The sequence below is a fragment of the Stegostoma tigrinum genome, chromosome 34, assembly GCF_030684315.1.
Source record: "Stegostoma tigrinum isolate sSteTig4 chromosome 34, sSteTig4.hap1, whole genome shotgun sequence".
Taxonomy (NCBI): Eukaryota; Metazoa; Chordata; class Chondrichthyes; order Orectolobiformes; family Stegostomatidae; genus Stegostoma; species Stegostoma tigrinum.
Genome location: NC_081387.1, coordinates 5,881,467 through 5,895,154, shown reverse-complemented (window position 1 = coordinate 5,895,154; position 13,688 = coordinate 5,881,467). Strand labels below are relative to the sequence as shown.

The window sequence follows — 13,688 nt, the reverse complement described above, 5'->3', positions numbered from 1 at the left end:
TTGCAGCATCCTCCATGTGACAGAAGGATTGAGATGGCTACTGCATCAGGAATGCTTTTCCTCCAAAGGCCCAGCTGTTGCGAAGTCTTTGTCTGAATCGCCCTCATCTCCTGTCCGCTCACATGCAGAGTCAAGGTGATTGTCACATTGAGCCACCAGTCCATTCCACAGATCAGCAGTGAACACATCTTCCAGCAGAGTCTCAACATGGGCCAGATGTGGCAGTGACAGTGAAGACAATGGAGCAAGTCCTTCAACTGCTGGAGGTCCCTCAGACCCCATAGACCAGCTTGGCTCATCACACACGCCCCCAGTAACCCCACACCATTTTCTCCATGGCTGCCGTAATGCCTCCCTCGGATTGATCGGCACAGAGACGGAGAGCTAGTCACCTGATTATCATCCCAGACCCAAGTCACTCCCCACGTTAACACCTTGAAGATGCAACATGGGGACAGGAGTAACAGCGCCACTTCACCTGCCCTCCCACCCCAGGTGCTCAAGCTCCTGTTCATCTGGATGTCACTCCCCTTCCCCCTCCAGCTCAGTTATCGTCTCTCAGCCCTCTATGACCTGGGGCTCAGTGACTTCTCCAGGGCCCCTTTCAATCCCCTCGGCTACTGACACTAGCTCCCCACCCTCATCCCGTGTATCTAGAGACAACAACATTTGTCAGAAGAAAACACTGATAATAATGATTCTTCCTCATCGGTCACATCCCAGAAACCCATGCGCTCAACCCTGGTTGAAACATTCAGCTGGTGACCCTGCCTTTCCTCACTCCAATAGCTGCTTGGTCACCAGTCAGTGACCTTGTTCTGATTCCCAGCAAGTACCAGGCCCTCTCCCCACACTCATTCAGATCCTTCAGGAAGGACACTCCGCCTGCAGGGAATGAACACTCCTCGGCTTATTGCCCATCAAATTCTGAATACACATTAAATAAACATCACTTTGTACTTCCTGGTTGGTTTGGGGAAAGGTGTTGGGGAGTTGAATGGTCTTAACTCCCCCAGTTCACATTGAATTGAAGCTCCACAACTGTTGATTTCAAAAGTCACAAGCTACTAAGTGAATGATTTAAATCTTTCTTGTGAAATCATTGAAGAAGAATTTGGAAAATCTGTAAAAATTATTTATTCATTATAAAGGAAAATTATGAGCATTTACAATTAAACATTGATAATAAATTGTTAACGATATTTGTCTCTTTATCACAGTTATAAAAATCATACCTATATAAAAATAAGAGTTCAGATTTGTTGCACAAAGTACAAAATCAATCAGTTTCCTACTATAAAAAAAATGCTTCTGAGTTGCCTCAGGACATTGCTTCATTTCAGCTAAATCATGGAGCCACTGAATACAGTGAAGATGAAAAAGTGTGAGGCAGAAGCCATCTGTGCAGATCCCTCTGACGGTGATTCTGCTCGCATTTCTGAGGCAGGTTGGGAGCGTGACTTGAGAAGATCACACTTGAACAATTAGGTTCCATACCTGCAGGTCTGGGAAACACTGTTCAATCTACGGAAATACATTCCCAGGAAAAATAGGTCTCAATCCTGAAAGAACTGAGTATGAACAATGAGCTGTAATTCTGTGTGTCTGCTGTGATATTTAAGGATGGACGGTGATGTCAGTGTTCACACTAGAACAGGAGAATCCTGTTATTCCTCTATAAGGCTCTAAGAAACCCACAAGGTTAGGAATAGACTGAAACAAGACAATCATTTCAGGGTAGGGAGCGGAGTGAAATTAGTCTGACAAGTTTTAACAGTGTCTGGGAGGGCGAGACAGGGTCAGGAGGGGAGTGAAAATGCCACAAAAAGTCTGCAGACAGAAGTTGACCTGTCACTTACTGGATCATGAAGAAGCTGGAACAGACACATCAGAAGCTGAGAAAATAAAACCAGAATGTGAGAAGTGGAATAAAATATAAAATTAGACAGTATGAGATATTTTCCATTACTCACTGGTCTCAGGAATCAATTACCCTCAGCATTAACTAACCAGACTCACACAGCACAGAGCAGGGGGAGTCAAGTGTGAAGGAGATGAGGGAAAGGAATGGGGGATGAGGGAGTGGAGAGTGAGGTTTGGAAGGAGAGATACTGGGAGAGTGGAGTTCGGGACGTGGAGAATAAAATAGTGGTGACTGAGGCACTGTATTACAAGAAAACTGATGTGCGTCACTCTGAGTCACACGCAGGAGAATGTAGCTCTACAGCTTCCAATCGTTTCTCCATCATTCCAAATGTTCTGTCCTTCAGGCAGAATCTGCAGAAACAAAATAAATGTTCATTAGAATGACGAATAATCCATTCTTGAAGAGTGAAAACACAACAAGAGTTGCGTGCTGAGGGGCTAACCAAAGTAATGTCATCCAAAACTGTATAAATTAATTACAGTAGAGAGACCTTAACAATTTATCAAGGTGATGGTGTCAAAACAGGACAGTAAGGAAGATTTTACCGGGATTGCGCACGAAATCCTCATTCCCACACTCCCCTTCATTCTTCCACTTCATGGAGATTTTGGTGATCTCTCCCATTCCATTGATAGGCAGTCAGTGAGGATGTCAGTGTATGCGATGACCTGGTCTGAGCCGATCACACAGAGGAAGATATGACAGGAAACGATACATGTTTATATGTGTGTATCTGTGTGTGGGGATTCAATCAGTTCCACTAAACACAATGCCCTACACTCTCAGGACTGGAGATTCTCCCACAGTCACTTTGTCCCTCAGTTCGTCATTCCCCTTTCTCCATGGCCTTTTCCTGATGATTATTCAGATTATCCCAACAGTAACAGCCAATGGAATGATCATGAATGCAATGACACTTCAAAGATGAAAGCGTCTCCAAATACTTCCTGGAATTTACGGAAGACATTGAAAATATGCTCGGGCTGCCTCTGTCCCGGGATCCATTCCCAGTTCTGTGTTGATTGGGAACAATTTCAACAGATCTTGCCAGTTGGGAATTAATGGCATTGGTTGAAATGCTGGCTTGACCTTCGCTCGAATTCCCTCTCCAGTGAAGTCACTAAAGATCCCAACGATGAGGGTTTAAACACTGTATGGTCCCAATCCCGAGAGTTATCTTTCTGGACAGTTCAGCTCCTATTCTCCCTGATGTCTCAGTGTCCTGTCCTGTGCTGGTGGTGGTGATAGGGTGGGTGGGTCCAAGTTGAGCTGGGGGAAGCTAATTAGATGTTGGAAGGGTGGAGTCATAGAATCCCTCCAGTGCAAAAGCAGACCATTCGGCCTGTTGAGTCCACATTGATCCTCCAAACAGCATCCCAACGCAGACCCACTCTCTTATCCTATCCCTGTAATTCCCATGGCTAACCCACATCCCTGGACACTGTGTGCAATTCAGCATGGCTAATCCACCCGTACAACTTTGGACTGTGGGAGAAAACCTGGAACGTCTGGAGGAAACCCACTGAAACATGGGGACAAGGTGCAAACTCCACCTGAGGTTGAAATCGAAACTAGGTTCCTGGGGCTGTGAAGCAGCAGTGCTAACCACTGAGCCACCGTGACCCCTCAGAAAGGCAGAGTTTATGTGGCTGGGCAAGACTCACTTCAAATTTGCAGGTGGGTGTTAGGGATGTTGAGAGTCCAACGGCATGGTGTTTGGGTGCCATGTTGGGGTAATGGGGTCCAACGGTGGGAGTTGTGTGTTGTTCTCAGACGCCTGCCCATGTCGATGTGTTAAGAGTCAGACAGACGTCTGGAGGTGGTGAACTGGTGCTGGTACTGGGGAGAGATCAAGCGTTGGTTGTCTCATGGAGGTGATACTGAGATGGCAATCCCTCCGGCTGGAGGCCACGGTCTGAGACGCTGCACCTCGCCAGTAACCAAATCAGCCGCAGCATATAAAAGATGGGGAATTTTATCCCTTTCGTGCTGTGCTTCACGGGTGAGACCCGAGGTTGTGTCCTGTGTTCAACTACAAGGTAAGCCACTAACGGTGATATGTTAACAGGAGGCGGGGTGGGGGGGGGATCGCGTTTTGAAGTACTGACTGAGAAAAGACAAGGAACTCAAGGAAATGAAGTGAGGTCTCCAGAGACAGTTCAGGGAAAAGAGGACTCAGTTTAAAAGCTTTACTTCTGCAAGAGGAAATGAACCCCTCCTCGGTGAAGTTATGTAAGAAGTTACCTCCATAAAGGTGAGAGAGAGAAGGTCCTCCCTGGGAGGTAAAGGCCAGTTTGCCCCTGCAAGAGGGTCACAGCCCCCTCGGTGAGGTGATGCAAGGCCCAGGGACTGTTAGAGTTCAAAATTTCCAAAAATCTGATTGGATATGAATTTAATTTTACTTTGCGAAATGGTCACAATGGGGAACAACGTCTCCAACGAGATGTTAACACAAAAGGAGAAACCACTGGCACATATGTATATTCATTATGGGCCCGATTCAGTCAGGTATAGCGACAAATGGGTCAATTAGATGCAGGAAACAGAAAAGCAGTTTCCCCCCGACGGCACTTTTAATTGTGATCACAAAACAATTCGGTGTGATTTTAAGTCAAAGAGAAAAATACAAAAGAAGAAAGAAATTGGGTGGTCAGCTTTTCAAAGTTGGCAGACAGAATCTAATAAAAGGAGGGAAGAGTCAATTCAGAAAATAAACAAATTGAGGAAAGGAAGAAAAAGAGCGTAAATAATAATGGACTGGGTCAAAGAAGAACTGTGGTAAACTGATGATTTCTACTAAGTCTGGACTGAGGCCTGACAGTGACGGCGAAGTTCAGGCCCATGGCTGGGATGGTTGTACTAAGCATGACAATCGAAGACAACAAGACAGACAAGCCCATGATCCATCTGCCCCTGTCGCAGATTCAAGTACTCATTCCTAACCCTCCTCCACCATGTTACCATCTCCAAACTATGGCAATCCCTGTACCAAGTAATCAACCCACTTCTACCACCAGTTCCAGGGGGCAACACCAATCCCCGTTATTTTGACAGTGAAAATTTTTCTAGTTCCTATTTCAAAACTTACCCGTTCCCGAACTGGAAGCGCGGGTGCACCGAAGTATTGGTCACAGGCAATTGGACATCATTTACCAGCAGGGATTTCAAGTATTTCCTAGATTTGAATGACATTCGGCACTTTGGGGCAATTCCATCCCATCCATTGTCCAATGATCTGAGCAATCCAAACCCTGAAGGCAGGCTTAAAGAAACAGCCGACAGTTTCTGTCGATACTAAATTGTCCCGGTTCCTGTTTAACTTTAGGACCACCCCTCATACAACGTACAGGGATAGATTGAGCAGAGTTGCTGATGAGGAGATGACTCTGCACCAGGTTAAACCTGAAATTCCTGGACCTGGAGGGGGAGGGAGGGTAATACAGCAGCAGGAGCACCAATGCAGCCACATGTCTCCTCAAACTGAGACAGACTCTTTCATTCAGGGGAGGAAGTTTGGTGGTGCAACCATGGAAATGGCCTGGCATGGATACAGGACGAGATCTACATGAGGTCAGGTCCCATGACACACAAAGTTTGTGTAGATGAGGCAGTTCTGAACAAACACGTGGATTACCTGAAAGCTGTCACCTGTAGATGAGGCAGGCGCAATACATACCCAGCCCCTCAGAAAGGCCGGTCAGAAACTGTGGGTACTCCCCCTCCATCTCGAGTCAGGGAAATCTCAGAGTCCAAGAAGGGATGTAGCCTCAATCCCACTACTGCTGGAACAAGAAGAGGATAATCTCCTGAGATGCTCAGCGCAAGAGATGGGCTACAATCCAGCACACACTGCCCCTGTCAGTCCGAGACGGTGAACTGGATCTGGGGGGAAGACATTGCAGGAGAAGCTACAAGAGAAAGACAAGGTGTACATCCCCGGACTTAGAAGGGATGGGATGTAGTGAAGCAGGGTAGGTGGAGCTCATTGATCATGAGATCCTTGATTGGCCCAGATTAAAAACACCAATCGGGGAGCCCTGGCTGATGGATGTACACGGGAGATTCATAAGGTCTCCTCAGTCTAGTGGCTGGCTTTGGTTGGTCAGAGCCCACGCACACTGCACATGTAAATAAGGGATGGCTTTGTGACAGGATACTCGGTGACACTTCTGTGCAGTTATTTCAGGTTAATCTAACATCCCTATTTAAGATGGCAGAGAGGCAGAAGACGGGAAATTAGAGGGCAATTAGCCTGACCTCAGTCATTGGTAAGATTTTAGAGTCCATTATTTAGGACAAGAGTGTGGAGTGCTTGGTAGCATATGGGAAAATAGGGTCAGTGTCAGGTAAGCATCGTCAAGGAGATGTCATGCCTGAAAAATGTATTAGCAATCTTTGAGGACACAATGAGCAAGTTAAACAAAGGAGAGCCAGTAGATGTAATCTATTTGGATTTCCAGAGGCACTTGTTGAGGTGTAAAACCCGAACATATTCCTTTTGTTTGCAGAGAACAGGTTGCTGCAGATGGATGAATTTCACTTCTATCAGTTGTAAATAATGAGCATTTTGTGGTCAACTGGTTTGAGCCATTCTGTCCAAATTCTGGATCAGATTCGAGAGTAGATGTTTTATTTAGATTTTTACAGCCGTGGGGCCAGGTTGAGTACAGTCAAGCACTTGCCTCATTCTCAATAACTACAGAGACATACTGCTTGACTCAATCAGTCAAATATTGGGACATATGATCTATATGCTTAGTATCACATCAACATGGAATTTCAAATCAGTGCTTAACCATGTGGGAGGCAGAGCATCTCTCTGGACTGAAAGCAGCATTCTGTTGTTGGGAAGTAACACTCTTATTGAGTTCTTTGTGAAGGTGACCAAACAGGTGGAGCGTTGGATGCGGTGTACATGGATTTCAGTAAAGCATTTGAGAAGGTTCCCCATGGTAGGCTATTGCAGAAAATACTGAGTACGGGATTGAAGCTCATTTAGCAGTTTGGATCAGAAATTGGCTATCTGTAAGAAGACAGAGGGTGGTGGTTGATGGGAAATGTTCATACTGGAGTTTAGTTACTAGTGGTGTACCACAAGGATCTGTTTTGGGGCCGCTGCTGTTTGTCATTTTTATAAGTGACCTGGATGCGGACGTAGAAGGATGGGTTAGTAAATTTGCGGATGACACGAAAGTCGGTGGAGTTGTGGATAGTGTGGAAGGACATTGCAGGTTACAGGGGGACACAGATAAGCTGCAGAGCTGGATTCAGAGGTGGAAAATGGAGTTTACTGCGGAAAAGTGTGAGGTGATTCACTTTGGAAGGAGTAACAGGAATACAGAGCACTGGGCTAATGGTAAGATTCTTAGTAGTGTGGATGAGCAGAGAGATCTCAGTGTCCATGCGCATAGATTCCTGAAAGTTGCCACCCAGGTTGATAGGGTTGTTAAGAAGGTGTACGGTGTGTTAGGTTTTACTGGTAGAGGGATTGAGTTTCGGATCCATGAGGTCATGTTGCAGCTGTACAAAACTCTGGTGCGGCCGCACTTGGAGTATTGTGTACAGTTCTGGTCACCGCATTATAAGAAGGATGTCGAAGCTTTGGAAAGGGTGTAGAGGAGATTTTCCAGGATGTTGCCTGGTATGGAGGGAAGATCTTACAAGGAAAGGCTGAGGGACTTGAGGCTGTTTTCGTTACAGAGAAGAAGGTTAAGAGGTGACTTAATAGAGACATACAAGATGTCAGAGGATTAGATAGGGTGGATAGGGAGAGCCTTTTTCCTCGGATGGTGATGGCTAGCACAAGGGGACGTAGCTTTAAATTGAGGGGTGATAGATATAGGACAGATATCAGGTAACAAATTGTGGGGCTGGATGAACACAGCAGGCCAAGTAGCATCTTAAGAGCACAAAAGTTGACATTTCGGGCCTCGATCCATCATCAGAAAAGGGGGATGGGGAAAGGATTCTGAAATAAATAGAGAGAGAGGGGCAGGCAGACTGAAGATAGATAGAGGAGAAGATAGGTGCAGAGGAGAGTATGGGTGGGGAGGTAGGGAGGGGATAGGTCAGTCAAGGGAGGACAGGTCAAGGGGGTGAGATGAGTTTAGTAGGTAGGAAATGGGGGTGTGACTTGAGGTGGGAGGAGGGGATAGGTGAGAGGAAGAACAGGTTAGGAGGGCAGGGAGGAGCTGGCCTGGTTTTGGGATGCATTTGCGGAGGGAAGGGGAGATTTTGAAGCTGGTGAAATCCACATTGATACCATTGGGCTGCAGGGTTCCCAAGCGGAATATGAGTTGCTGTTCCTGCAACCTATGGGTGGCATCATTATAGCACTGCAGGAGGCCCAGGATGGACATGTCATCTAAAGAATGGGAGGGGGCGTTGAAATTGTTTGCGACTGGGAGGTACAGTTGTTTACTGTGAACCAAGTGTAGGACAGATGTCAGAGGTAGGTTCTTTACTCAGAGAGTAGTAAGAGCGTGGAATGCCCTGCCTACAACAGTAGTAGACTTGCCAACTTTAAGGGCATTTAAATGGTCATTGGATAAACATATGGATGATAATGGAATAGGTTAGGTGGCCTTCAGATTGGTTTCACAGGTCAGCGCAACATTGAGGGCCGAAGGGCCAGTACTGCGCTGTTGTGTTTTTTTGTGGGTAACAGGACAGAACTTGCAAAACAAAAACGGAGTACTGTACCTCTCACCGAAAGCGCAATGAAAGAGACACGGAAACTCCTCTGTCCCTAACATTGCGCCCAGTCAACATAAAGCCGGTGAAACCATCATGGATCGAATCGCGATATAGCCAATACAAGTTCACGTTTTAGAAATGGTGTTGCCCTGTCCGTCAGTGCTGTTGCCAGAACATGTATTGCAGCACACATCTCCCCCCACCATATCCCCCAACCCCGGAAATAATTAGGGAACATGCTCACAATGCCATCGCCGTATCGTGGCTGATAACCCACTGGTCGAAAGTTGTCAGTCTCCATCTGGCCTTTTATAGCATGACACGCTGAGGGGTACATGCTGCACTAAATACGAATGGCAAAGCTTGAGGCCGGACACATGAATGCCTCCGATTGTCGGGTACTTAATGTCGTTACCAGGCGTTGTGATGAAAGTTAATTCAGTTCCTCCTCAGTCCGTGACCACCCTGTTGTCCTGACGTACAGAAGCTAACAATAATTATTACAGCATGTTATTTGCAGATAAACATTACAGGCTGTCACTGCCGTGAGGGCAGTGAATCCGAGAAAGTGAAGGCCTTCAGTGAATTAATGGTAGTTTGGGAAGATCGAGAATAGCAGGAAGGGGTAAATACCTCTCCATGCCAAACGGCCCAGTTACACTGCTTTTCGAGACCCTCCGGGGAGAGGACGGCTCATTGTTGAGTTCCTGTTTTGCAGCCTGGTCTCGGAGTGATTCTCCCGGAAACTGGTGACGGTGCCCTTTAATTGGATGTTCTCACTGAGACCAACCAATCATTCGCCTTCTGCGGTCTGAAGACGGCCCAAGTTCGCGCTGAAGCTGAAAATGAAGCCTGGTTAGATGTGGATTATTTTGATTCAGGTCCAACCTGTGAATGGATCTCAGACCCTAACTGAAATAAGGACAGTGGATTCCCAGAATGTTGCTGATCCTTTTCTCCATCTCGCTATGTTTTTCCTGGGTCTCTTCCGATAAGTACAGAATCCGGCTTTCCCTTCTCTCTCTCCCTCCCCGAGGGGGGAGTCTGTGAATCTCTTGGCGAGTGAATGAAATGAGGGATGTTTCATCAGCCGCCTGTGATACAGCCAGACTGATATTTTCCCCACTGAAGGCAGCGCGGTCTGAAAGGCTCTGATGGGATTCTTTAAAATTCCTTTGTCATGGGATATTTGCCCCACTGCTTGGTCAGCATTTATTAACCATCAGAAATTGCTTTGGGATGTATGGAGAGCCACATTGCTGTTAGGAGGTGGTTTCACCATTTTCACTCAAGGAGAGTGAAGGAACGGCAATATGTTTCCAAGTCAAGATGTTAAGTGGCTTGGAAGGGACTTGGAGTGATGGTGTTCCCATGGTTTTCTTTCCAAATCGCTTGTGAGACGAGTGTTTCCCTGGGAGGGCCGGCATTTATTGTCCGTCCCTGGTTGTCCTTGTGAGGCGGTGGGAGCCGCCTTGTTGAACCACAGCAGACCACGGGCGGGGCTGGGACAGCAATCTGGGATTTTGACTTAGCGACAAAGAAGGAACCACAAATGTATTTCGAAGTTAGGTTGGTGACTGGCGTGGAGGGGAACTTTCAGGTCGTGGTCTTCCCATGTATCTGCTGACCTTTGTCCTTCGAGATGGAAGTGAGGGTGAATTTAAAAAAGTGCTTTCGAAGGATCAATGGTGAATTTCTGCTGTGCATCTTGTAGCTAGTGCACGCAGCTGCTACTGAGCTTCGGTGGTGAAGGGAATGGATATGATGTGAACACCCTGTTGTCCTGATGTTACAGAAGCGAACAATAATTATTACAGGATGATATTTGCAGATTAACATTACATCCCGTCACTGCCGTGAACGCAGCTAATTGGACCAGTGGCAGTTTGAAGGCTTTGTAAATTCATGGTCGTTTGGGAAGATCGATTGTGGATATCTCCTGAGAATAGCAGAAAATGTTGAATACCTCTCCATGCCAAACGGCCCAACTATGTTCCCTTTTGTCTCATCTAGACAAAAGAAGGCTTCGTTCTTTTAGTATTTTTTTTTGCAGCCTGACGTAAGAACGTAAGAACATCCCTTTATTTTGAGGCTATGCCCTCTAGCCCTAGTTTCACCTGCCAGCGGAAACAACCTCCCTGCCTCCACCTTATCTATTCCCTTCATAATCTTATATGTTTCTATAAGATCTCCCCTCATTCTTCTGAATTCCCGTGAGTATAATCCCAGTCTACTCAGATCGAAGATGGCAGTTCCCATTATCTCTGAAACAACTCTGGAATCAACCGAGGGAATCTCCTCTGCACCCCCTCCAGTGCTAGTATATCTCTTCTCAAGTAAGGAGACCAAAACTGCACACAGTACTCCAGGTGTGGCCTCACCAGGACCCTATACAGCTGCAGCATAGCCTGCCAAGCTGCATCTTAGGAGCAGAAAAGCTGTCGTTTCAGGCCTAGACCCTTCATCAGAAATGAGGGAGGGGGAGAGGGTTCTGAAATAAATAGGGAGAGAGGGGGGAGGCAGATTGAAGATGGATAGGGGAGAATATAGATGGAGAGGAGACAGACGAGTTAGAGGCAGGGATGGAGCCAGTAGAGGTGAGTGGAGGTAGGGAGGGGTTAGGGCAGTCTGGGGAGGGCAAGAGAGTTGCAGTGGGAGAGAGATCCCCTGAGGTTTGTCCAGAGGGAGGAGGGTAACTTCAGGTTAGGCATCCCTAGAAGAGGCTTCGCAGTGAGGTTAAAATTGTATCAGAGATATTAGGAACTGCCATCTTCTACTGCCTCCCCCTCTCTCCCTATTTATTCCAGAACCCTCTCCCCCATCCCCCATTTCTGATGAAGGGTCTAGGCCCGAAACGTCAGCTTTTCTGCCCCTAAGATGATGCTTGGCCTGCTGTGTTTATCCAACTGTACACTTTGTTATCTCGGATTCTCCAGCATCTGCAGTTCCTATTATCCCTGTAGCATATCCTCCCTGTTTTTAAAACCCATTCTTCGAGCAATGGCAGACAAAATTCCATGTGCCTTTTGAATTACCTGCTGCATCTGCAATCCTACTTTTAGTGATTCATACAGAAGGACACTCAAGTCCCCCTGTACAGCAGTGTGCTGCAATTGTTTATCATTTAAAGCATAGTCCATTTTGCTGTTATTCCTACCAAAATGCATGACCTCACACTTCTCAACATTGTACTCCATCTGCCAGACCTTTGCCCACTCACTTAGACTATCTATATCCCTCTGCAGACTTTGTGTCTTCTGAACACTTTGCTCTACCACTCATCTTAGTGTCATTTGTGAATTTTGACACACCACACTTAGGCCCCAACTCCAAGTCATCAATGTAACTTATGAACATTGCAGTCCCAACGCTGATCTGTGAGGCACACCACTAGCCACTGACCATCAACCAGAAAAACACCCATTTACCCCTGCTGTTTGCTTTCTACTGGTCAACCAATCCTCTATCCATGCCAATATATTGCCTGTAATACTGTGGAACTTTATCTTATGTAACAGCCTTTGGTGTGGCACCTTGTCAAACGCCTTCTGGAAATCCAGATACACCAAATCCACAGGATCCCCACTGTCCACCATGCAAGCAATGTCTTCAAAGAATTCCACCAAATTAAACATTTAAACATGACCTATCCTTCATGAACCCATGCTGGGTGTTCCCAATGGGACAATTTATATCCAGATGTCTTGCTATTTCTTCCTTAATGATAGATTCAAGCATTTTCCCCACGACCGAAGTGAGGCTAAGTGGCCTACCGTTACCTGCTTTTTGTCTCCTTCCTTTTTTTAAACAGTGGCGTCACATTGGCTGCTTTCCAACCTGCAGGGACCACCCCAGATTCCAGTGAATTTTGGTAAATAATTACTAGTTTATTTGCTATTTCCCCCATCACCTCTTTTAGTCCCCTGTGATGCTCTTCATCAGGGCCAGGAGACTTGTCTACCTTTAGCCCCATTAATTTGCCCAGCATTGCCTGCTCAGTGATAATGATAGTTTCTAGGTCCTCGCCAGCTATAACCACATTGCTATTACTTTTCGGTGTGTTATTTGTGTCTTCCATAGTGAAGACCAACACGAAATAACTGTTGATGCTTCGGCTATTTCCTCATTCCCAGTTATGAAATTGGCCTTCTCACCCTCGAAAGGACCAATGTTTACCTTCGCCACTCTTTTACAATTCACATTTTTATAGAAACTTTTGCTGCCTGTTTTTATATTCTGAGCTTCTTTGCTCTCATCATCTATCTTTTCTTTATCACCTTTTTTGTGGCTTTCTGTTGGCCTCTAAAGATTTCCCAGCCTACCAGTTTCCCACTATTCTTTTGTATGTTTTTTTTTCAATCTGATACTTTCCTTTATTTCCTTCGGCATCCTTGGCTGGCTGTCTCTTTCCTACAGTTCTGACTTATCACTGGAATATACTTCTGCTGAGCACTGTGAAAAATCGTTTTGAAAGTCCTCCACTGTCCCTCAATTGACCCACCAGAAAGATTTTGCTCCCACTCTACCTGAGCTAACTCCTCCCTCATTCCTGCATTGTCTCCTTTGTCTCAGCACAGGGCATAGGTACTGGATTTAACCTTCTCACATCCATCTGTATTTTAAATTCGATCATATTGTGATCACTCCTTCCGAGAGGATCCCTAGCTGTGAGATCATTAATCCCTGTCTCATTACACAGGACTACATCTCGGATAGCTTGCTCCCTCATAGGTTCAATTATGTATTGTTCAAGGAAATTATCACGGATGCATTCTATGAGCCCCTCCTCAAGGCTGCCATGACCGACCTGGTTTGACCATTCAATATATAGATTAAAATCCCCCATGATAATTGCTGTACCATTTTTACATGCATTATCTATTTCTCTGTTTATTGCCTGCCCCACCACGATGTCATTATTTGGTGGCCGATAGACCACAGCTATCAATGATTTCTTCTCCCTGCTATTCCTAATTTCCAACCGAATGGATTCAACGTTTTGTTCAGTAGAACCTACATCATCTCTCACTCCTGCCCTGATATCATCCCTAAACACCAGAGCAAC

At 46.0% G+C, this 13,688-nt stretch overlaps 1 long non-coding RNA gene and 1 pseudogene across 1 annotated transcript; one reads left to right on the top strand and one right to left on the bottom strand.

Annotated features, from left to right (window-relative positions):
* Positions 1–1,169: 1,169 nt before the first annotated feature.
* Positions 1,170–9,692, bottom strand: LOC125446651 (uncharacterized). The gene is made up of 3 exons (XR_007246447.2): positions 8,868–9,692; positions 2,473–2,600; positions 1,170–2,277 (listed from the first exon to the last, which is right to left on the bottom strand). It is a non-coding gene; the product is annotated as an uncharacterized LOC125446651 (long non-coding RNA).
* The window catches only part of LOC125446652 (class I histocompatibility antigen, F10 alpha chain-like), a 30,447-nt pseudogene continuing 26,068 nt past the window's right edge, over positions 9,310–13,688 (top strand).